Source organism: Phycodurus eques, chromosome 6 (assembly GCF_024500275.1).
Source record: "Phycodurus eques isolate BA_2022a chromosome 6, UOR_Pequ_1.1, whole genome shotgun sequence".
In the NCBI taxonomy this organism is placed as follows: domain Eukaryota; kingdom Metazoa; phylum Chordata; class Actinopteri; order Syngnathiformes; family Syngnathidae; genus Phycodurus; species Phycodurus eques.
In genome coordinates, this window is record NC_084530.1 from 1423204 (window position 1) to 1445356 (window position 22153).

Sequence of the window (22153 nt, forward strand, 5' to 3'; positions counted from 1 at the left end):
GTGATTTCGGCAGAACTTTTGAACCCTTAAGTTGGAGCTAGTGGTCTTACGTTCGACACACTCGATCGTTGTGAATCCACCTATCAGGGGAGGTCTCCCTCAAGTCTCTGGAGGGTTGTGAGGCCGAGCGGCGACCGTCAAAGCTTTCAGTTTCGCTCCAGTATGTCATGGTCTGTGTTTTGGCTTGGGTTGTTTACTTTTGTTCCATGTTTTCCTGTGTTCCATGTTTGTCGTGTGCTCATTAGGTTGTCGTGTCCACCTGTTCTCGTCTACTTTGTGTCAACCAATCAGCTCTCTCCAGCCACTCGTGTCTTGTCCAGGTGTTCCTCGTTGTCTCGTCAATTTGTTTGTATTTAGTTCCCTGGTTTCTTTCAGTTCTGGTCAGTTCATTGTCGTTGTCTTTGCCTTGTCATAGTCGCCAGTTGTCTTTATCATTGTGGAATGTCATTGTCAGGTGTCTATTCCACGTCTTCCTCACCGGTCATTGTTTGTTTCCAGTTTTAGATATTCAAGTGTTTCTTTGTTACTTTGGTTTGGTTGTTATGGGGGGGACTTCGTTCAGTTTTGCTTTATCCAATATCCTTGTTTTCCTTTTTTGAAGATTAAATATTATTATTTTCAGGCTCCTGCACTCCTGCCTTGCCTCCCTGCTTCCCTGCAATGGGGTCCACCATGTTCTTGCTTTGCGTTCCTCGCCTTCGCCCGAACCACGTACGTGACAGAATGAACTGACCAGAAGAGGACCCAGCGGGAAGAACATGGCGTCACCCTGGACACCACCAAACTGCCTCCCACCGTCCTCAGCCTGCCATCCATACCTACGCTCCTCCAGTAAGCCCTATCATTCAGTCTTTTATGTCCTTTTCATCGGGTCCGCCCATTTGTACTAGTTATTCACCATGCCAAGCCGAGCGGCGACCTTCAAAGCCCTCAGTTTCGCTCCAGGAGTAGGCCTTTATTGACTAAATTGTAACATGACGACCTATGTGATTTCGGCAGAACTTTTGCGCCCTTAAGTTTGAGCTAGTGGGCTGACGTTCGACACACTCGATCGTTGTGAATGCACCTATCAGGCGAGGTCTCCCCCAAGTCTCTGGACGGTTTGGGGGCCGAGCGGAGACAGTCAAAGCATTCAGTTTCGCTCCAGTAATAGGCCTTTGACTAAATTGTAACTTGACGTCCTATGTGATTTCGGCAGAATTTTTGCACACTTAAGTTTGAGCTAGTGGGCTGAGGTTCGACACACTCGATTGTTGTGAATCCACCTATCAGCCGAGGTCTCCCCGAAGTCTCTGGACGGTTGTGGGGCCGAGCGGCGACCGTCAAAGCATTCAGTTTCGCTCCAGTCGTAAGCCTTTATTGACTAAATTGTAACATGACGACCTATGTGATTTCGGCAGAACTTTTGCACCCTTAAGTTTGAGCTAGTGGGCTGACGTTCGACACACTCGATCGTTGTGAATCCACCTTTCAGATGTGGTCTCTTCCAAGGCTCTCGGAGGTCGTGCGGCGAGCGTCAAAGCCCACAGTTTTGCTCCAGTAGTTGGCCTTTATTGACTAAATTGTAACATGACGACCTATGTGATTTCGGCAGACCTTTTTCACCCTTAAGTTTGAGCTAGTGGGCTGACGTTCGACACACTCGATCGGTGTGAATGCACCTTTCAGATGAGGTCTCTTCCAAGCCTCTCTGAGGTCGTGCGGCCGAGCGGTGAGCGTCAAAGCCCTCAGTTTTGCTCCAGTTGTCGGCCTTTATTGATTAAATTGTAACATGACGACCTATGTGATTTCGGCAGAACTTTTGAACCCTTAAGTTTGAGCTAGTGGGCTGTCGTTCGACATACTCGATCGTTGTGTATCCACCTTTCAGATGAGGTCTCTTCCAAGCCTCTCTGGGGTCGTGCGGCCGAGCGGCGAGCGGCAAAGCCCTCAGTTTGGCTCCAGTAGTCGACCTTTATTTCCTAAATTGAAACATCACGACCTATTTGATTTCGGCAGAACTTTTGAACCTTTAAGTTTGAGCTAGTTGGCTGACGTTCGAAACAATCGATCGATGTGAATCAAGCTATCAGGGGAAGTCTCCCCCAAGCCTCTTGGAGGTCGTGGGACCGAGCGGCGAGCGGCGAAGCCCTCAGTATCGCTCTAGTACGAGGCCTTTAATTGACTAAATTGTAACATGACGACCTATGTGATTTCGGCAGAACCTTTGAACCCTTTAGTTTGAGCTAGTAGACTGAGGTTCGACACACTCAATCGGTGTGAATCCAGCTATCAGGGCAGGTCTCCCCCAAGTCTCTGGACGGTTTTGGGGCTGAGCAGCGACAGTCAAAGCATTTAGTTTCGCTCCAGTTGTCGGCCTTTATTGGTTAAATTGTAACATGACGACCTATGTGATTTCGGCAGAACTTTTGAACCCTTAAGTTGGAGCAAGTGGTCTTACGTTCGACACACTCGATCGTTGTGAATCCACCTATTAGGGGAGGTCTCCCCCAAACCTCTTGGAGGTCGTGGGGCCGAGCGGCGAGTGTTGAAGCCCTCAGTTTCGCTCCAGTAGTCGGCCTTTATTGACTAAATTGTAACATGACGACCTATGTGAACTCGGAAGAACTTTTGAACCCTTAAGTTTTAGCTAGTGGGCTGACATTCGACACACTCGATCGCTTTGAATCCACCTTTCAGATGAGGTCTCTTTCAAACCTCTCGGAGGTCGTGCGGCCGAGCGGCGAGCGGCAAAGCATACAGTTTCTCCACAGTCGTAGGCATTTATTTACTAAATTGTAACATGACGACCTTAGTGATTTCGGCAGAACTTTTGAACCCTTAAGTTGTAGCTAGTGTAGCTAGGGATGACGTTCAACACACTCGATCGATGTGAAGCCACCTATCAGGAGAAGTCTCCCCCAAGCCTCTTAGAGGTCGTGGGGCCGAGCGGCGAGCGTTAAAGCCCTCAGTTTCGCTCCAGTCGTAGGCCTTTATTGACTAAATTGTAACATGACGACCGATGTGATTTCGGCAGAACTTTTGAACCCTTAAGTTTTAGCTAGTGGGCTGACGTTCAACACACTCGATCGTTGTGAATCCACCTATCAGGGGAGGTCTCCCCCAAGTCTCTGGACGGTTGTGGGGGCGAGCGTCGACCGTCAAAACATTCAGTTTCGCTCCAGTCGTAAGCCTTTATTGACTAAATTGTAACATGACGACCTATGTGATTTCGGCAGAACTTTTGCACCCTTAAGTTTGAGGTAGTGGGCTGACGTTCGACACACTCGATCGTTGTGGATCCACCTATCAGGGGAGGTCTCCCCCAAGCCACTTGGAGGTCGTGGGGCCGAGCAGCGAGAGTTAAAGCCCTCAGTTTTGATCCAGTAGTCGGCCTTTCTTGACTAAATTGTAACATGACGACCTTTTTGATTTCGGCAGAACTTTTGAACCCTTACGTTAGAGCTAGTGGGCTGACGTTCGACACACTCGATCGTTGTCAATCCACCTTTCAGATGAGGTCTCTTCCAAGGCTTTCGGACATCGTGCGGCCGAGCGGCGACCGTCAAAGCATTCCGTTTCGCTCCAGTAGTAGGCCTTTATTGACTAAATTGTAACATGACGACCTATGTGATTTCGGCAGAACTTTTGAACCCTTAAGTTTGTGCTCGTGGGCTGACGTTCGACACACTCGATCGATGTAAATCCACCTATTGGGGGAGGTCTCCCCCAAGTCTCTGGACGGTTGCGGGGCCGAGCGGCGACCGTCAAAGCATTCAGTTTCGCTCCAGTAGTCGGCCTTTCTTGACTAAATTGTAACATGACGACCTATGTGATTTCGGCACAACTTTTGAACTCTTAAGTTTGAGCTAGTGGGCTCAGGTTGGACACACTCGATCGTTGTAAATCCAACTTTCAGATGAGGAATCTTCCAAGTCTCTGGACGGTTGTGGGGCCGAGTGGCGACCGTCTAAGCATTCAGTTTGGCTCCAGTAGTCGGCCTTTATTGACTAAATTGTAACGTGACGACCTATGTGATTTCGGCAGAACTTTTGAACCCTTAAGTTTGAGCTGGTGGGCTGACGTTCGACACACTCGATCGTTGTGAATCCACCTATTAGGGGAAGTCTCCCCCAAGCCTCTTGGAGATCGTGGGGCCGAGCGGCGAGCGTCAAAGCAGTCAGTTTCCCTCCAGTATCAGGCCTTTATTGACTAAATTGTAACGTGACGACCTATGTGATTTCGGCAGAACGTTTGAACCCTTAAGTTTGAGCTAGTGGTCTGACGTTCAACACACTCGATCATTGCGAATTCACCTTTCAGGTGAGGTCTCTTCCAAGCTTTTCGGAGGTCGTGCGGCTAAGCGGCGAGCGTCAAAGCCCTCAGTTTCGCTCCAGTAGTAGGCCTTCATGCCGTTCTTTTTCCATGACGACCTCTATGACATTGGCACGACTTTAGGTCGCTTAATTTCAGGCAAGCGGGCCAGGAATTCACACAGTCAATCCTTGGCAATCCAGCTTTCAGATGAGATCTCTTCCAAGCCTCTCGGAGGTCGTGGGACCGAAAGGCGAACGTCAAAGCATTCCGTTTGCCTTTATTGACTAAATTGTAACATGACGACCTGTGTGATTTCGGCAGAACCTTTGCACCCTTAAGTTTGAGCTAGTGGGCTCAGGTTCGACACACTTGATCGTTGTGAATCCACATTTCAGAGGAGGTCTCTTCCAAGCCTCTCGTAGGTCGTGCGGCGGAAAGGCGAGCATCAAAGCATTCCGTTTCGCTCTCGTAGTCGGCCTTTTTTGACTAAATTGTAACATTACGACCTCTGTGATTTCGGCAGAACTTTTGAACCCTTATGTTTGAGCGAGCGGGCAGACATTTGACACACTCGATCGGTGTGAATTCACCTTTCAGATGAGGTCTCTTCCACGCCTCTCGGAGGTCGTGCGGCCGAAAGGCGAGCGTCAAAGTATTCCGTTTCGCTCCAGTACTAGGCCTTTATTGACGAAATTGTAACATGACGACCTATGTGATTTCGGCAGAACTTTTGAACCCCTAAGTTTGAGGTAGTGGGCTGACGTTCGACCCACTAGATCGTTGTGAATCCACCTTTAAGGGGAGGTCTCCCCCAAGTCTCTGGACGGTTGTGGGGCCGAGTGGAGAGCTCGTGGTCTGACATTTGACACACTCGATCATTGTGATTCCACCTTTCAGATGAGATCTCTTCCAAGCCTTTCGGAGGTCGTGCTGCCGAGCGGCTAGAGTCAAAGCCCTCAGTTTCGCTCCAGTCATAGGCCTTTATTGACTAAATTGTAACATGACGACCGATGTGATTTCGGCAGAGCTTTTGAACCCTTAAGTTTGAGCTAGTGGGCTGACGTTTAAGACACTCGATCGTTGTGAATCCACCTTTCAGGGAAGGTCTTCCACAAGTCTCTGGAAGGTTGTGGGGCCGAGTGGCAACAGTCAAAGCATCCCGTTTCGCTCCAGTAGTCGGCCGTTATTGATTAAATTGTAACATGACGACCTATGTGATTTGGGCAGAACCTTTGAACCTTTAAGTTTGATCTAGTGGGCTGACGTTCGACACACTCGATTGTTGTAAATCCAACTTTCAGATGAGGTCTCTTCCAAGTCTCTGGACGGTTGTGGGGCCGAGTGGTGACCGTCAAAGCATTCAGTTTCGCTCCAGGAGTAGGCCTTTATTGACTAAATTGTAAGATGATGACCTATGTGATTTCAGTAGAACCTTTGAACCCTTAAGTTTGAGCTAGTGGGCTCAGGTTCGACACACTTGATCGTTGTGAATCCACCTATCAGATGAGGTGTCTTCCAAGTCTCTGGACGATTGTGCGGCTGAAAGGCGAGTGTCAAAGCATTCCGTTTCGAACCAGTCGTAGGCCTTTATTGACTAAACTGTAACATGACGACCTATGTGATTTTGGCAGAACTTTTGAACCCTTATGTTTGAGCTCGTGGGCTGACGTTAGAAACACTCGATCGTTGTGAATCCACCTTTCAGATGAGGTCTCTTCCAAGCCTCTCGTAGGTCGTGCGGCGGAAAGGCGAGCGTCAAAGCATTCCGTTTCGCTCCAGTAGAAGGCCTTTATTGACTAAATTGTAACATGACGACCTATGTGATTTCGGCAGAACCTTTGAACCCTTAAGTTTGTGCTCGTGGGCTGACGTTCGACACACTCGATCGATGTGAATTCACCTATCAGGGGAGGTCTCCCCCAAGTCTCTGGACGGTTGTGGGGCTGAGCGGCGACCGTCAAAGCCCTCAGTTTCGCGACAGTCGTGAGCCTTTATTGACTAAATTGTAACATGACGACCTATGTGATTTCGGCAGAGCTTTTGAACCCTTATGTTTGAGCGAGTGGGCAGACATCCGACACACTCGATCGGTGTGAATTCACCTTTCAGATGAGGTCTCTTCCAAGCCTCTCGAAGGTCGTGCGGCCGAAACGCGAGCGTCAAAGCATTCCGTCTCGCTCCAGTAGTAGGCCTTTATTGACTAAATTATAACATGACGACCTATGTGATTTCGGCAGAACTTTTGAACCCTTAAGTTTGTGCTCGTGGGCTGACGTTCGAAACACTCGATCGTTGTGAAACCGCTTTTCAGATGAGATCTCTTCCAAGGCTCTCGGAGGTCGTGCGGCGAGCATCAAAGCCCTCATTTTCGCTCCAGTCGTAGGCCTTTATTGACTAAATTGTAACATGACGACCTATGTGATTTCGACAGAACTTTTGAACCCTTATGTTTGAGCTAGTGGGCTGACGTTCGACCCACTCGATCGATGTGAATCCACTTATCAGGGGAGGTCTCCCCCAAGTCTCTGGACGGTTGTGGGGCCGAGCGGCGACCGTCAAAGCCCTCAGTTTCACGACAGTCGTGAGCCTTTATTGACTAAATTGTAACATGACGACCTATGTGATTTTGGCAGAACTTTTGAACCCATACGTTTGAGCTAGTGTGATGACCTTCGACACACTCGATCGTTGAAAATACACCTTTCAAATGATGTCTCTTCCAAGCCTCTCGGAGGTCGTGCGGCCGAAACGCGAGCGTCATAGCATTCCGTCTCGCTCCAGTTGTAGGCCTTTATTGACTAAATTATAACATGACGATCTATGTGATTTCGGCAGAACCTTTGAACCCTTAAGTTTGATCTAGTGGGCTGACGTTCGACACACTTTATCGTTGTGAATCCACCTATCAGGGGAAGTCTCCCCCAAGTCTCTTGAGGTCGTGGGGCCGAACGGGGAGCGTTAAAGCCCTTAGTTTCGATCCAGTAGTAGGCCTTTATTGACTAAATTTTAACATGACGACCTATGTGATTTCGGCAGAACATTTGAACCCTCAAGTTTTAGCTAGTGGGCTGACGTTCGACACACTCGATCGTTGTGAATCCACTGATAAGGGGAAGTCTCCCCCAAGCCTCTCGGATTTCGTGGGGCCGAGCGGCGAGCGTTAAAGCATTCAGTTTCGCTCCAGTAGTAGGTCTTTATCGACTAAATTGAAACATGACGACCTATGTGATTTCGGCAGAACCTTTGAACCCTTAAGTTTTAGCTAGTGGGCTGACGTTCGACACACTCGATCGTTGTGAATCCACCTTTAGGATGAGGTCTCTTCCAAGGCTCTCAGAGGTCGTGCGGCGAGCATCAAAGCCCTCAGTTTCGCTCCAGTCGTAGGCCTTTATTGACTAAATTTTAACATGACGACCTATGTGATTTCGGCAGAACCTTTGCACCCTTAAGTTTGAGCTAGTGGGCTGACGTTCGACACACTCGATCGTTGTGAATCCACCTATCAGGCGAGGTGTCCCCCAAGTCTCTGGACGGTTTTCGGCCCGAGCGGCGCCCGTCAAAGCCCTCAGTTTCGCTCCAGTATTAGGCCTTTATTGACTAAATTGTAACATGACGACCTATGTGATTTCAGCAGAACTTTTGCACCCTTAAGTTTGAGCTAGTGGGCTGACGTTCAACACACTCGATCGTTGTGAATCCACCTATCAGGGGAGGTCTCCGCCAAATCTCTGGACGGTTGTGGGGCCGAGCGGCAAGCGTCAAAGCCCTTAGTTTCGGTCCAGTAGTAGGCCTTTCTTGACTAAATTGTAACCTGACGACCGATGTGATTTCGGCAGAACTTTTGAACCCTTACGTTTGAGGGAGTGGGCTGACGTTCGACACACTCGATCGGTGTGAATGCACATATCAGGGGAGGTCTCCCCCAAGTCTCTGGACGGTTTTGGGGTCGAGCGGCGACCATCAAAGCGTTCAGTTTCGCTCCAGTAGTAGGCCTTTATTGACTAAATTGTAACATGACGACCTATGTGATTTCGGCAGAACTTCTGAACCCTTAAGTTTGAGCTAGTGGGCTGACGTTCGACCCACTCGATCGTTGTGAATCCACCTATCAGGGGAAGTCTCCCCCAAGCCTCTTGGAGGTCGTGGGGCCGAGCGGTGACCGTTAAAGCCCTCAGTTTCGCTCCAGTTGTCGACCTTTATTGATTAAATTGTAACATGACGACCTATGTGATTTCGGCAGAACTTTTGAACCCTTAAGTTGGAGCTAGTGGTCTTACGTTCGACACACTCGATCGTTGTGAATCCACCTATCAGGGGAGGTCTCCCTCAAGTCTCTGGAGGGTTGTGAGGCCGAGCGGCGACCGTCAAAGCTTTCAGTTTCGCTCCAGTATGTCATGGTCTGTGTTTTGGCTTGGGTTGTTTACTTTTGTTCCATGTTTTCCTGTGTTCCATGTTTGTCGTGTGCTCATTAGGTTGTCGTGTCCACCTGTTCTCGTCTACTTTGTGTCAACCAATCAGCTCTCTCCAGCCACTCGTGTCTTGTCCAGGTGTTCCTCGTTGTCTCGTCAATTTGTTTGTATTTAGTTCCCTGGTTTCTTTCAGTTCTGGTCAGTTCATTGTCGTTGTCTTTGCCTTGTCATAGTCGCCAGTTGTCTTTATCATTGTGGAATGTCATTGTCAGGTGTCTATTCCACGTCTTCCTCACCGGTCATTGTTTGTTTCCAGTTTTAGATATTCAAGTGTTTCTTTGTTACTTTGGTTTGGTTGTTATGGGGGGGACTTCGTTCAGTTTTGCTTTATCCAATATCCTTGTTTTCCTTTTTTGAAGATTAAATATTATTATTTTCAGGCTCCTGCACTCCTGCCTTGCCTCCCTGCTTCCCTGCAATGGGGTCCACCATGTTCTTGCTTTGCGTTCCTCGCCTTCGCCCGAACCACGTACGTGACAGAATGAACTGACCAGAAGAGGACCCAGCGGGAAGAACATGGCGTCACCCTGGACACCACCAAACTGCCTCCCACCGTCCTCAGCCTGCCATCCATACCTACGCTCCTCCAGTAAGCCCTATCATTCAGTCTTTTATGTCCTTTTCATCGGGTCCGCCCATTTGTACTAGTTATTCACCATGCCAAGCCGAGCGGCGACCTTCAAAGCCCTCAGTTTCGCTCCAGGAGTAGGCCTTTATTGACTAAATTGTAACATGACGACCTATGTGATTTCGGCAGAACTTTTGCGCCCTTAAGTTTGAGCTAGTGGGCTGACGTTCGACACACTCGATCGTTGTGAATGCACCTATCAGGCGAGGTCTCCCCCAAGTCTCTGGACGGTTTGGGGGCCGAGCGGCGACAGTCAAAGCATTCAGTTTCGCTCCAGTAATAGGCCTTTGACTAAATTGTAACTTGACGTCCTATGTGATTTCGGCAGAATTTTTGCACACTTAAGTTTGAGCTAGTGGGCTGAGGTTCGACACACTCGATTGTTGTGAATCCACCTATCAGCCGAGGTCTCCCCGAAGTCTCTGGACGGTTGTGGGGCCGAGCGGCGACCGTCAAAGCATTCAGTTTCGCTCCAGTCGTAAGCCTTTATTGACTAAATTGTAACATGACGACCTATGTGATTTCGGCAGAACGTTTGCACCCTTAAGTTTGAGCTAGTGGGCTGACGTTCGACACACTCGATCGTTGTGAATCCACCTTTCAGATGTGGTCTCTTCCAAGGCTCTCGGATGTCGTGCGGCGAGCGTCAAAGCCCACAGTTTCGCTCCAGTAGTTGGCCTTTATTGACTAAATTGTAACATGACGACCTATGTGATTTCGGCAGACCTTTTTCACCCTTAAGTTTGAGCTAGTGGGCTGACGTTCGACACACTCGATCGGTGTGAATGCACCTTTCAGATGAGGTCTCTTCCAAGCCTCTCTGAGGTCGTGCGGCCGAGCGGTGAGCGTCAAAGCCCTCAGTTTTGCTCCAGTTGTCGGCCTTTATTGATTAAATTGTAACATGACGACCTATGTGATTTCGGCAGAACTTTTGAACCCTTAAGTTTGAGCTAGTGGGCTGTCGTTCGACATACTCGATCGTTGTGTATCCACCTTTCAGATGAGGTCTCTTCCAAGCCTCTCTGGGGTCGTGCGGCCGAGCGGCGAGCGGCAAAGCCCTCAGTTTGGCTCCAGTAGTCGACCTTTATTTCCTAAATTGAAACATCACGACCTATTTGATTTCGGCAGAACTTTTGAACCTTTAAGTTTGAGCTAGTTGGCTGACGTTCGAAACAATCGATCGATGTGAATCAAGCTATCAGGGGAAGTCTCCCCTAAGCCTCTTGGAGGTCGTGGGACCGAGCGGCGAGCGGCGAAGCCCTCAGTATCGCTCTAGTACGAGGCCTTTAATTGACTAAATTGTAACATGACGACCTATGTGATTTCGGCAGAACCTTTGAACCCTTTAGTTTGAGCTAGTAGACTGAGGTTCGACACACTCAATCGGTGTGAATCCAGCTATCAGGGCAGGTCTCCCCCAAGTCTCTGGACGGTTTTGGGGCTGAGCAGCGACAGTCAAAGCATTTAGTTTCGCTCCAGTTGTCGGCCTTTATTGATTAAATTGTAACATGACGACCTATGTGATTTCAGCAGAACTTTTGCACCCTTAAGTTTGAGCTAGTGGGCTGACGTTCAACACACTCGATCGTTGTGAATCCACCTATCAGGGGAGGTCTCCGCCAAATCTCTGGACGGTTGTGGGGCCGAGCGGCAAGCGTCAAAGCCCTCAGTTTCGGTCCAGTAGTAGGCCTTTCTTGACTAAATTGTAACCTGACGACCGATGTGATTTCGGCAGAACTTTTGAACCCTTACGTTTGAGGGAGTGGGCTGACGTTCGACACACTCGATCGGTGTGAATGCACATATCAGGGGAGGTCTCCCCCAAGTCTCTGGACGGTTTTGGGGTCGAGCGGCGACCATCAAAGCGTTCAGTTTCGCTCCAGTAGTAGGCCTTTATTGACTAAATTGTAACATGATGACCTATGTGATTTCGGCAGAACTTCTGAACCCTTAAGTTTGAGCTAGTGGGCTGACGTTCGACCCACTCGATCGTTGTGAATCCACCTATCAGGGGAAGTCTCCCCCAAGCCTCTTGGAGGTCGTGGGGCCGAGCGGTGACCGTTAAAGCCCTCAGTTTCGCTCCAGTTGTCGACCTTTATTGATTAAATTGTAACATGACGACCTATGTGATTTCGGCAGAACTTTTGAACCCTTAAGTTGGAGCTAGTGGTCTTACGTTCGACACACTCGATCGTTGTGAATCCACCTATCAGGGGAGGTCTCCCTCAAGTCTCTGGAGGGTTGTGAGGCCGAGCGGCGACCGTCAAAGCTTTCAGTTTCGCTCCAGTATGTCATGGTCTGTGTTTTGGCTTGGGTTGTTTACTTTTGTTCCATGTTTTCCTGTGTTCCATGTTTGTCGTGTGCTCATTAGGTTGTCGTGTCCACCTGTTCTCGTCTACTTTGTGTCAACCAATCAGCTCTCTCCAGCCACTCGTGTCTTGTCCAGGTGTTCCTCGTTGTCTCGTCAATTTGTTTGTATTTAGTTCCCTGGTTTCTTTCAGTTCTGGTCAGTTCATTGTCGTTGTCTTTGCCTTGTCATAGTCGCCAGTTGTCTTTATCATTGTGGAATGTCATTGTCAGGTGTCTATTCCACGTCTTCCTCACCGGTCATTGTTTGTTTCCAGTTTTAGATATTCAAGTGTTTCTTTGTTACTTTGGTTTGGTTGTTATGGGGGGGACTTCGTTCAGTTTTGCTTTATCCAATATCCTTGTTTTCCTTTTTTGAAGATTAAATATTATTATTTTCAGGCTCCTGCACTCCTGCCTTGCCTCCCTGCTTCCCTGCAATGGGGTCCACCATGTTCTTGCTTTGCGTTCCTCGCCTTCGCCCGAACCACGTACGTGACAGAATGAACTGACCAGAAGAGGACCCAGCGGGAAGAACATGGCGTCACCCTGGACACCACCAAACTGCCTCCCACCGTCCTCAGCCTGCCATCCATACCTACGCTCCTCCAGTAAGCCCTATCATTCAGTCTTTTATGTCCTTTTCATCGGGTCCGCCCATTTGTACTAGTTATTCACCATGCCAAGCCGAGCGGCGACCTTCAAAGCCCTCAGTTTCGCTCCAGGAGTAGGCCTTTATTGACTAAATTGTAACATGACGACCTATGTGATTTCGGCAGAACTTTTGCGCCCTTAAGTTTGAGCTAGTGGGCTGACGTTCGACACACTCGATCGTTGTGAATGCACCTATCAGGCGAGGTCTCCCCCAAGTCTCTGGACGGTTTGGGGGCCGAGCGGCGACAGTCAAAGCATTCAGTTTCGCTCCAGTAATAGGCCTTTGACTAAATTGTAACTTGACGTCCTATGTGATTTCGGCAGAATTTTTGCACACTTAAGTTTGAGCTAGTGGGCTGAGGTTCGACACACTCGATTGTTGTGAATCCACCTATCAGCCGAGGTCTCCCCGAAGTCTCTGGACGGTTGTGGGGCCGAGCGGCGACCGTCAAAGCATTCAGTTTCGCTCCAGTCGTAAGCCTTTATTGACTAAATTGTAACATGACGACCTATGTGATTTCGGCAGAACTTTTGCACCCTTAAGTTTGAGCTAGTGGGCTGACGTTCGACACACTCGATCGTTGTGAATCCACCTTTCAGATGTGGTCTCTTCCAAGGCTCTCGGAGGTCGTGCGGCGAGCGTCAAAGCCCACAGTTTCGCTCCAGTAGTTGGCCTTTATTGACTAAATTGTAACATGACGACCTATGTGATTTCGGCAGACCTTTTTCACCCTTAAGTTTGAGCTAGTGGGCTGACGTTCGACACACTCGATCGGTGTGAATGCACCTTTCAGATGAGGTCTCTTCCAAGCCTCTCTGAGGTCGTGCGGCCGAGCGGTGAGCGTCAAAGCCCTCAGTTTTGCTCCAGTTGTCGGCCTTTATTGATTAAATTGTAACATGACGACCTATGTGATTTCGGCAGAACTTTTGAACCCTTAAGTTTGAGCTAGTGGGCTGTCGTTCGACATACTCGATCGTTGTGTATCCACCTTTCAGATGAGGTCTCTTCCAAGCCTCTCTGGGGTCGTGCGGCCGAGCGGCGAGCGGCAAAGCCCTCAGTTTGGCTCCAGTAGTCGACCTTTATTTCCTAAATTGAAACATCACGACCTATTTGATTTCGGCAGAACTTTTGAACCTTTAAGTTTGAGCTAGTTGGCTGACGTTCGAAACAATCGATCGATGTGAATCAAGCTATCAGGGGAAGTCTCCTCCAAGCCTCTTGGAGGTCGTGGGACCGAGCGGCGAGCGGCGAAGCCCTCAGTATCGCTCTAGTACGAGGCCTTTAATTGACTAAATTGTAACATGACGACCTATGTGATTTCGGCAGAACCTTTGAACCCTTTAGTTTGAGCTAGTAGACTGAGGTTCGACACACTCAATCGGTGTGAATCCAGCTATCAGGGCAGGTCTCCCCCAAGTCTCTGGACGGTTTTGGGGCTGAGCAGCGACAGTCAAAGCATTTAGTTTCGCTCCAGTTGTCGGCCTTTATTGATTAAATTGTAACATGACGACCTATGTGATTTCAGCAGAACTTTTGCACCCTTAAGTTTGAGCTAGTGGGCTGACGTTCAACACACTCGATCGTTGTGAATCCACCTATCAGGGGAGGTCTCCGCCAAATCTCTGGACGGTTGTGGGGCCGAGCGGCAAGCGTCAAAGCCCTCAGTTTCGGTCCAGTAGTAGGCCTTTCTTGACTAAATTGTAACCTGACGACCGATGTGATTTCGGCAGAACTTTTGAACCCTTACGTTTGAGGGAGTGGGCTGACGTTCGACACACTCGATCGGTGTGAATGCACATATCAGGGGAGGTCTCCCCCAAGTCTCTGGACGGTTTTGGGGTCGAGCGGCGACCATCAAAGCGTTCAGTTTCGCTCCAGTAGTAGGCCTTTATTGACTAAATTGTAACATGACGACCTATGTGATTTCGGCAGAACTTTTGAACCCTTAAGTTTGAGCTAGTGGGCTGACGTTCGACCCACTCGATCGTTGTGAATCCACCTATCAGGGGAAGTCTCCCCCAAGCCTCTTGGAGGTCGTGGGGCCGAGCGGTGACCGTTAAAGCCCTCAGTTTCGCTCCAGTTGTCGACCTTTATTGATTAAATTGTAACATGACGACCTATGTGATTTCGGCAGAACTTTTGAACCCTTAAGTTGGAGCTAGTGGTCTTACGTTCGACACACTCGATCGTTGTGAATCCACCTATCAGGGGAGGTCTCCCTCAAGTCTCTGGAGGGTTGTGAGGCCGAGCGGCGACCGTCAAAGCTTTCAGTTTCGCTCCAGTATGTCATGGTCTGTGTTTTGGCTTGGGTTGTTTACTTTTGTTCCATGTTTTCCTGTGTTCCATGTTTGTCGTGTGCTCATTAGGTTGTCGTGTCCACCTGTTCTCGTCTACTTTGTGTCAACCAATCAGCTCTCTCCAGCCACTCGTGTCTTGTCCAGGTGTTCCTCGTTGTCTCGTCAATTTGTTTGTATTTAGTTCCCTGGTTTCTTTCAGTTCTGGTCAGTTCATTGTCGTTGTCTTTGCCTTGTCATAGTCGCCAGTTGTCTTTATCATTGTGGAATGTCATTGTCAGGTGTCTATTCCACGTCTTCCTCACCGGTCATTGTTTGTTTCCAGTTTTAGATATTCAAGTGTTTCTTTGTTACTTTGGTTTGGTTGTTATGGGGGGGACTTCGTTCAGTTTTGCTTTATCCAATATCCTTGTTTTCCTTTTTTGAAGATTAAATATTATTATTTTCAGGCTCCTGCACTCCTGCCTTGCCTCCCTGCTTCCCTGCAATGGGGTCCACCATGTTCTTGCTTTGCGTTCCTCGCCTTCGCCCGAACCACGTACGTGACAGAATGAACTGACCAGAAGAGGACCCAGCGGGAAGAACATGGCGTCACCCTGGACACCACCAAACTGCCTCCCACCGTCCTCAGCCTGCCATCCATACCTACGCTCCTCCAGTAAGCCCTATCATTCAGTCTTTTATGTCCTTTTCATCGGGTCCGCCCATTTGTACTAGTTATTCACCATGCCAAGCCGAGCGGCGACCTTCAAAGCCCTCAGTTTCGCTCCAGGAGTAGGCCTTTATTGACTAAATTGTAACATGACGACCTATGTGATTTCGGCAGAACTTTTGACGCCCTTAAGTTTGAGCTAGTGGGCTGACGTTCGACACACTCGATCGTTGTGAATGCACCTATCAGGCGAGGTCTCCCCCAAGTCTCTGGACGGTTTTGGGGTCGAGCGGCGACCATCAAAGCGTTCAGTTTCGCTCCAGTAGTAGGCCTTTATTGACTAAATTGTAACATGACGACCTATGTGATTTCGGCAGAACATTTGAACCCTTAAGTTTGAGCTAGTGGGCTGACGCTCGACACCCTCGATCGGTGTGAATCTCCCTATCAGGGGTGGTCTCCCCCAAGTCTCTGGACGGTTGTGGGGCCGAGCGGCAAGCGTCAAAGCCCTCAGTTTCGCTCCAGTAGTAGGCCTTTCTTGACTAAATTGTAACCTGACGACCGATGTGATTTCGGCAGAACTTTTGAACCCTTACGTTTGAGGGAGTGGGCTGACGTTCGACACACTCGATCGGTGTGAATGCACATATCAGGGGAGGTCTCCCCCAAGTCTCTGGACGGTTTTGGGGTCGAGCGGCGACCATCAAAGCGTTCAGTTTCGCTCCAGTAGTAGGCCTTTATTGACTAAATTGTAACATGACGACCTATGTGATTTCGGCAGAACTTTTGAACCCTTAAGTTTGAGCTAGTGGGCTGACGTTCGACCCACTCGATCGTTGTGAATCCACCTATCAGGGGAAGTCTCCCCCAAGCCTCTTGGAGGTCGTGGGGCCGAGCGGTGACCGTTAAAGCCCTCAGTTTCGCTCCAGTTGTCGACCTTTATTGATTAAATTGTAACATGACGACCTATGTGATTTCGGCAGAACTTTTGAACCCTTAAGTTGGAGCTAGTGGTCTTACGTTCGACACACTCGATCGTTGTGAATCCACCTATCAGGGGAGGTCTCCCTCAAGTCTCTGGAGGGTTGTGAGGCCGAGCGGCGACCGTCAAAGCTTTCAGTTTCGCTCCAGTATGTCATGGTCTGTGTTTTGGCTTGGGTTGTTTACTTTTGTTCCATGTTTTCCTGTGTTCCATGTTTGTCGTGTGCTCATTAGGTTGTCGTGTCCACCTGTTCTCGTCTACTTTGTGTCAACCAATCAGCTCTCTCCAGCCACTCGTGTCTTGTCCAGGTGTTCCTCGTTGTCTCGTCAATTTGTTTGTATTTAGTTCCCTGGTTTCTTTCAGTTCTGGTCAGTTCATTGTCGTTGTCTTTGCCTTGTCATAGTCGCCAGTTGTCTTTATCATTGTGGAATGTCATTGTCAGGTGTCTATTCCACGTCTTCCTCACCGGTCATTAGTTTGTTTCCAGTTTTAGATATTCAAGTGTTTCTTTGTTACTTTGGTTTGGTTGTTATGGGGGGGACTTCGTTCAGTTTTGCTTTATCCAATATCCTTGTTTTCCTTTTTTGAAGATTAAATATTATTATTTTCAGGCTCCTGCACTCCTGCCTTGCCTCCCTGCTTCCCTGCAATGGGGTCCACCATGTTCTTGCTTTGCGTTCCTCGCCTTCGCCCGAACCACGTACGTGACAGAATGAACTGACCAGAAGAGGACCCAGCGGGAAGAACATGGCGTCACCCTGGACACCACCAAACTGCCTCCCACCGTCCTCAGCCTGCCATCCATACCTACGCTCCTCCAGTAAGCCCTATTCATTCAGTCTTTTATGTCCTTTTCATCGGGTCCGCCCATTTGTACTAGTTATTCACCATGCCAAGCCGAGCGGCGACCTTCAAAGCCCTCAGTTTCGCTCCAGGAGTAGGCCTTTATTGACTAAATTGTAACATGACGACCTATGTGATTTCGGCAGAACTTTTGCGCCCTTAAGTTTGAGCTAGTGGGCTGACGTTCGACACACTCGATCGTTGTGAATGCACCTATCAGGCGAGGTCTCCCCCAAGTCTCTGGACGGTTTGGGGGCCGAGCGGCGACAGTCAAAGCATTCAGTTTCGCTCCAGTAATAGGCCTTTGACTAAATTGTAACTTGACGTCCTATGTGATTTCGGCAGAATTTTTGCACACTTAAGTTTGAGCTAGTGGGCTGAGGTTCGACACACTCGATTGTTGTGAATCCACCTATCAGCCGAGGTCTCCCCGAAGTCTCTGGACGGTTGTGGGGCCGAGCGGCGACCGTCAAAGCATTCAGTTTCGCTCCAGTCGTAAGCCTTTATTGACTAAATTGTAACATGACGACCTATGTGATTTCGGCAGAACTTTTGCACCCTTAAGTTTGAGCTAGTGGGCTGACGTTCGACACACTCGATCGTTGTGAATCCACCTTTCAGATGTGGTCTCTTCCAAGGCTCTCGGAGGTCGTGCGGCGAGCGTCAAAGCCCACAGTTTCGCTCCAGTAGTTGGCCTTTATTGACTAAATTGTAACATGACGACCTATGTGATTTCGGCAGACCTTTTTCACCCTTAAGTTTGAGCTAGTGGGCTGACGTTCGACACACTCGATCGGTGTGAATGCACCTTTCAGATGAGGTCTCTTTCAAGCCTCTCGGAGGTCGTGCGGCCGAGCGGTGAGCGTCAAAGCCCACAGTTTCGCTCCAGTAGTCGGCCTTTATTAAATAAATTGTAACATGACGACCTATGTGATTTCGGCAGAACTTTTGAACCCTTAAGTTTTAGCTAGTGGGCTGACGTTCACCACACACGATTGTTGTGAATACACCTATCAGGGGAAGTCTCCCGCAAACCTCTTGGAGGTCGTGGGGCCGAGCGGCGAGCGTTAAAGCCCTCAGTTTCGCTCCAGTAGTCGGCCTTAATTAAATAAATTGTAACATGACGACCTATGTGATTTCGGCAGAACTTTTGAACCCTTAAGTTAGATCTTGTGGACTGACATTCGACACACTCGATCGTTGTTAATCCACCTTTCAGATGAGGTCTATTTCAAGCCTCTCGGAGGTCGTGCGGCCGAGCGGCGACCGTCAAAGCCCAAAGTTTCGCTCCAGTAGTAGGCCTTTATTGACTACATTGTAACATGACGACCTATGTGGTTTCGGCAGAGGTTTTGCACCCTTAGGTTTGAGCTAGTGGACTGACGTTCGACACACTCGATCGGTGTGAATCCACCTATTAGGGGAGGTCTCCCCCAAACCTTTTGGAGGTCGTGGGGCCGAGCGGCGAGCGTTAAAGCCCTCAGTTTCGCTCCAGTAGTTGGCCTTTATTGACTAAATTGTAAAATGACGACCAATGTGATTTCGGCAGAACTTTTGAACCCTTAAGTTTTAGCTAGTGGGCTGACGTTCAACACACTCGATTGTTGTGAATCCACCTATCAGGGGAAGTCTCCCGCAAACCTCTTGGAGGTTGTGGGGCCGAGCGGCGAGCGTTAAATTCCTCAGTTTCGCTCCAGTAGTTGGCCTTTATCGACTAAATTGTAAAATGACGACCAATGTGATTTCGGCAGAACTTTTGAACCCTTAAGTTTTAGCTAGTGGGCTGACGTTCAACACACTCGATTGTTGTGAATCCACCTATCAGGGGAAGTCTCCCGCAAACCTCTTGGAGGTCGTGGGGCCGAGCGGCGAGCGTTAAATTCCTCAGTTTCGCTCCAGTAGTTGGCCTTTATTGACTAAATTGTAAAATGACGACCAATGTGATTTCGGCAGAACTTTTGAACCCTTAAGTTTTAGCTAGTGGGCTGACGTTCACCACACACGATTGTTGTGAATACACCTATCAGGGGAAGTCTCCCGCAAACCTCTTGGAGGTCGTGGGGCCGAGCGGCGAGCGTTAAAGCCCTCAGTTTCGCTCCAGTAGTCGGCCTTAATTAAATAAATTGTAACATGACGACCTATGTGATTTCGGCAGAACTTTTGAACCCTTAAGTTAGATCTTGTGGACTGACATTCGACACACTCGATCGTTGTTAATCCACCTTTCAGATGAGGTCTATTTCAAGCCTCTCGGAGGTCGTGCGGCGGAGCGGCGACCGTCAAAGCCCAAAGTTTCGCTCCAGTAGTAGGCCTTTATTGACTACATTGTAACATGACGACCTATGTGGTTTCGGCAGAGGTTTTGCACCCTTAGGTTTGAGCTAGTGGACTGACGTTCGACACACTCGATCGGTGTGAATCCACCTATTAGGGAAGGTCTCCCCCAAACCTTTTGGAGGTCGTGGGGCCGAGCGGCGAGCGTTAAAGCCCTCAGTTTCGCTCCAGTAGTTGGCCTTTATTGACTAAATTGTAAAATGACGACCAATGTGATTTCGGCAGAACTTTTGAACCCTTAAGTTTTAGCTAGTGGGCTGACGTTCAACACACTCGATTGTTGTGAATCCACCTATCAGGGGAAGTCTCCCGCAAACCTCTTGGAGGTCGTGGGGCCGAGCGGCGAGCGTTAAATTCCTCAGTTTCGCTCCAGTAGTTGGCCTTTATTGACTAAATTGTAAAATGACGACCAATGTGATTTCGGCAGAACTTTTGAACCCTTAAGTTTTAGCTAGTGGGCTGACGTTCAACACACTCGATTGTTGTGAATCCACCTATCAGGGGAAGTCTCCCGCAAACCTCTTGGAGGTCGTGGGGCCGAGCGGCGAGCGTTAAATTCCTCAGTTTCGCTCCAGTAGTTGGCCTTTATTGACTAAATTGTAAAATGACGACCAATGTGATTTCGGCAGAACTTTTGAACCCTTAAGTTTTAGCTAGTGGGCTGACGTTCACCACACACGATTGTTGTGAATACACCTGTCAGGGGAAGTCTCCCGCAAACCTCTTGGAGGTCGTGGGGCCGAGCGGCGAGCGTTAAAGCCCTCAGTTTCGCTCCAGTAGTCGGCCTTAATTAAATAAATTGTAACATGACGACCTATGTGATTTCGGCAGAACTTTTGAACCCTTAAGTTAGATCTTGTGGACTGACATTCGACACACTCGATCGTTGTTAATCCACCTTTCAGATGAGGTCTATTTCAAGCCTCTCGGAGGTCGTGCGGCCGAGCGGCGACCGTCAAAGCCCAAAGTTTCGCTCCAGTAGTAGGCCTTTATTGACTACATTGTAACATGACGACCTATGTGGTTTCGGCAGAGGTTTTGCACCCTTAGGTTTGAGCTAGTGGACTGACGTTCGACACACTCGATCGGTGTGAATCCACCTATTAGGGGAGGTCTCCCCCAAACCTTTTGGAGGTCGTGGGGCCGAGCGGTGAGCGTTAAAGCTCTCGGTTTCGCTCCAGTAGTAGGCCTTTATTGACTACATTGTAACATGACGACCTATGTGATTTCGGCAGAGGTTTTGCACCCTTAAGTTTGAGCTAGTGGACTGACGTTCGACACACTCGATCGTTATGAATCCACCTATTCGGGGAGGTCTCCCCCAAACCTCTTGGAGGTCGTGCTGCCGAGCAGCGAGCCTTAAAGCCCTCAGTTTCGCTCCAGTAGTAGGCCTTTATTGACTAAATTGTAACATGACGACCTATGTGATTTCGGCAGAGGTTTTGAACCCTTAAGTTTGAGATAGTGGACTGACGGTCTACACACTCGGTCGGTGTGAATCCACCTTACAGATGAGGTCTCTTTCAAGCCTCTCGGAGGTCGTGCGGCCGAGCGGCGAGCGGCAAAGCCCACAGTTTCTCCCCCGTCGTAGGCCTTTATTGACTAAATTGTAACATGACGACCTATGTGATTTCGGCAGAACTTTTGAACCCTTAAGTTTTAGCTAGTGGGCTGACGTTCAAGACACTCGATCGTTGTGAATCCACCTATCAGGAGTGGTCTAACCCAAATCTCTTGGAGGTCATGGGGCTGAGCGGCGAGCCTGAAAGCCCTCAGTTTCGCTCCAGTAGTAGGCATTTGACGAAATTGTAACATGACAACCTATGTGATTTCGGCAGAGGTTTTGAACCCTTAAGTTTGAGCTAGTGGACGACGTTCGACACTCTCGATCGTTGTGAATCCACCTATTAGGGGAGGTCTCCCCCAAACCTTTTGGAGGTCGTGGGGCCGAGCGGTGAGCGTTAAAGCTCTCAGTTTCGCTCCAGTAGTAGGCCTTTATTGACTAAATTGTAACATGACGACCTATGTGATTTCGGCAGAACGTTTGAACCCTTAAGTTTGAGCTGATGGTCTGATGTTCGACACACTCGATTGTTGTGAATCCACCTTTCAGATGAGGTCTCTTTCAAGCCTCTCGGAGGTCGTGCGGCCGAGCGGCGAGCGTCAAAGCCCACAGTTTCGCTCCAGTAGTAGGCCTTTATTGACTACATTGTAACATGACGACCTATGTGATTTCGGCAGAGGATTTGCACCCTTAAGTTTGAGCAAGTGGACTGACGTTCGACACACCCGATCGGTGTGAATCCACCTATTCGGGGAGGTCTCCCCCAAACCTCTTGGAGGTCGTGCAGCCGAGCGGCGATCGTTAAAGCCCTCAGTTTCGCTCCAGTCGTAGGCCTTTATTGACTACATTGTAACATGACGACCTATGTGATTTCGGCAGAGGTTTTTCACCCTTAAGTTTGAGCTAGTGGGATGACGTTCAACACACTTGATCGTTGTGAAGCCACCTATAAGGAGAAGTCTCCTCCAAGCCTCTTGGAGGTCGTGGGGCCGAGCGGCGAGCGTTAAAGCCCTCAGTTTCACTCCAGTAGTAGGCCTTTATTGACTAAATTGTAACATGACGACCTATGTGATTTCGGCAGATGTTTTGA

The 22153-nt window shown here is 49.1% G+C and overlaps 1 long non-coding RNA gene across 1 annotated transcript; it reads left to right on the forward strand.

Moving 5' to 3' along the window:
- Positions 1 to 707: 707 nt before the first annotated feature.
- LOC133404637 (uncharacterized) lies at positions 708 to 17100 on the forward strand. Its single transcript, XR_009768852.1, has 5 exons — positions 708 to 831; positions 9146 to 9354; positions 12142 to 12350; positions 15138 to 15346; positions 16934 to 17100. It is a non-coding gene; the product is annotated as an uncharacterized LOC133404637 (long non-coding RNA).
- The last annotated feature ends 5053 nt before the right edge of the window (positions 17101 to 22153 follow it).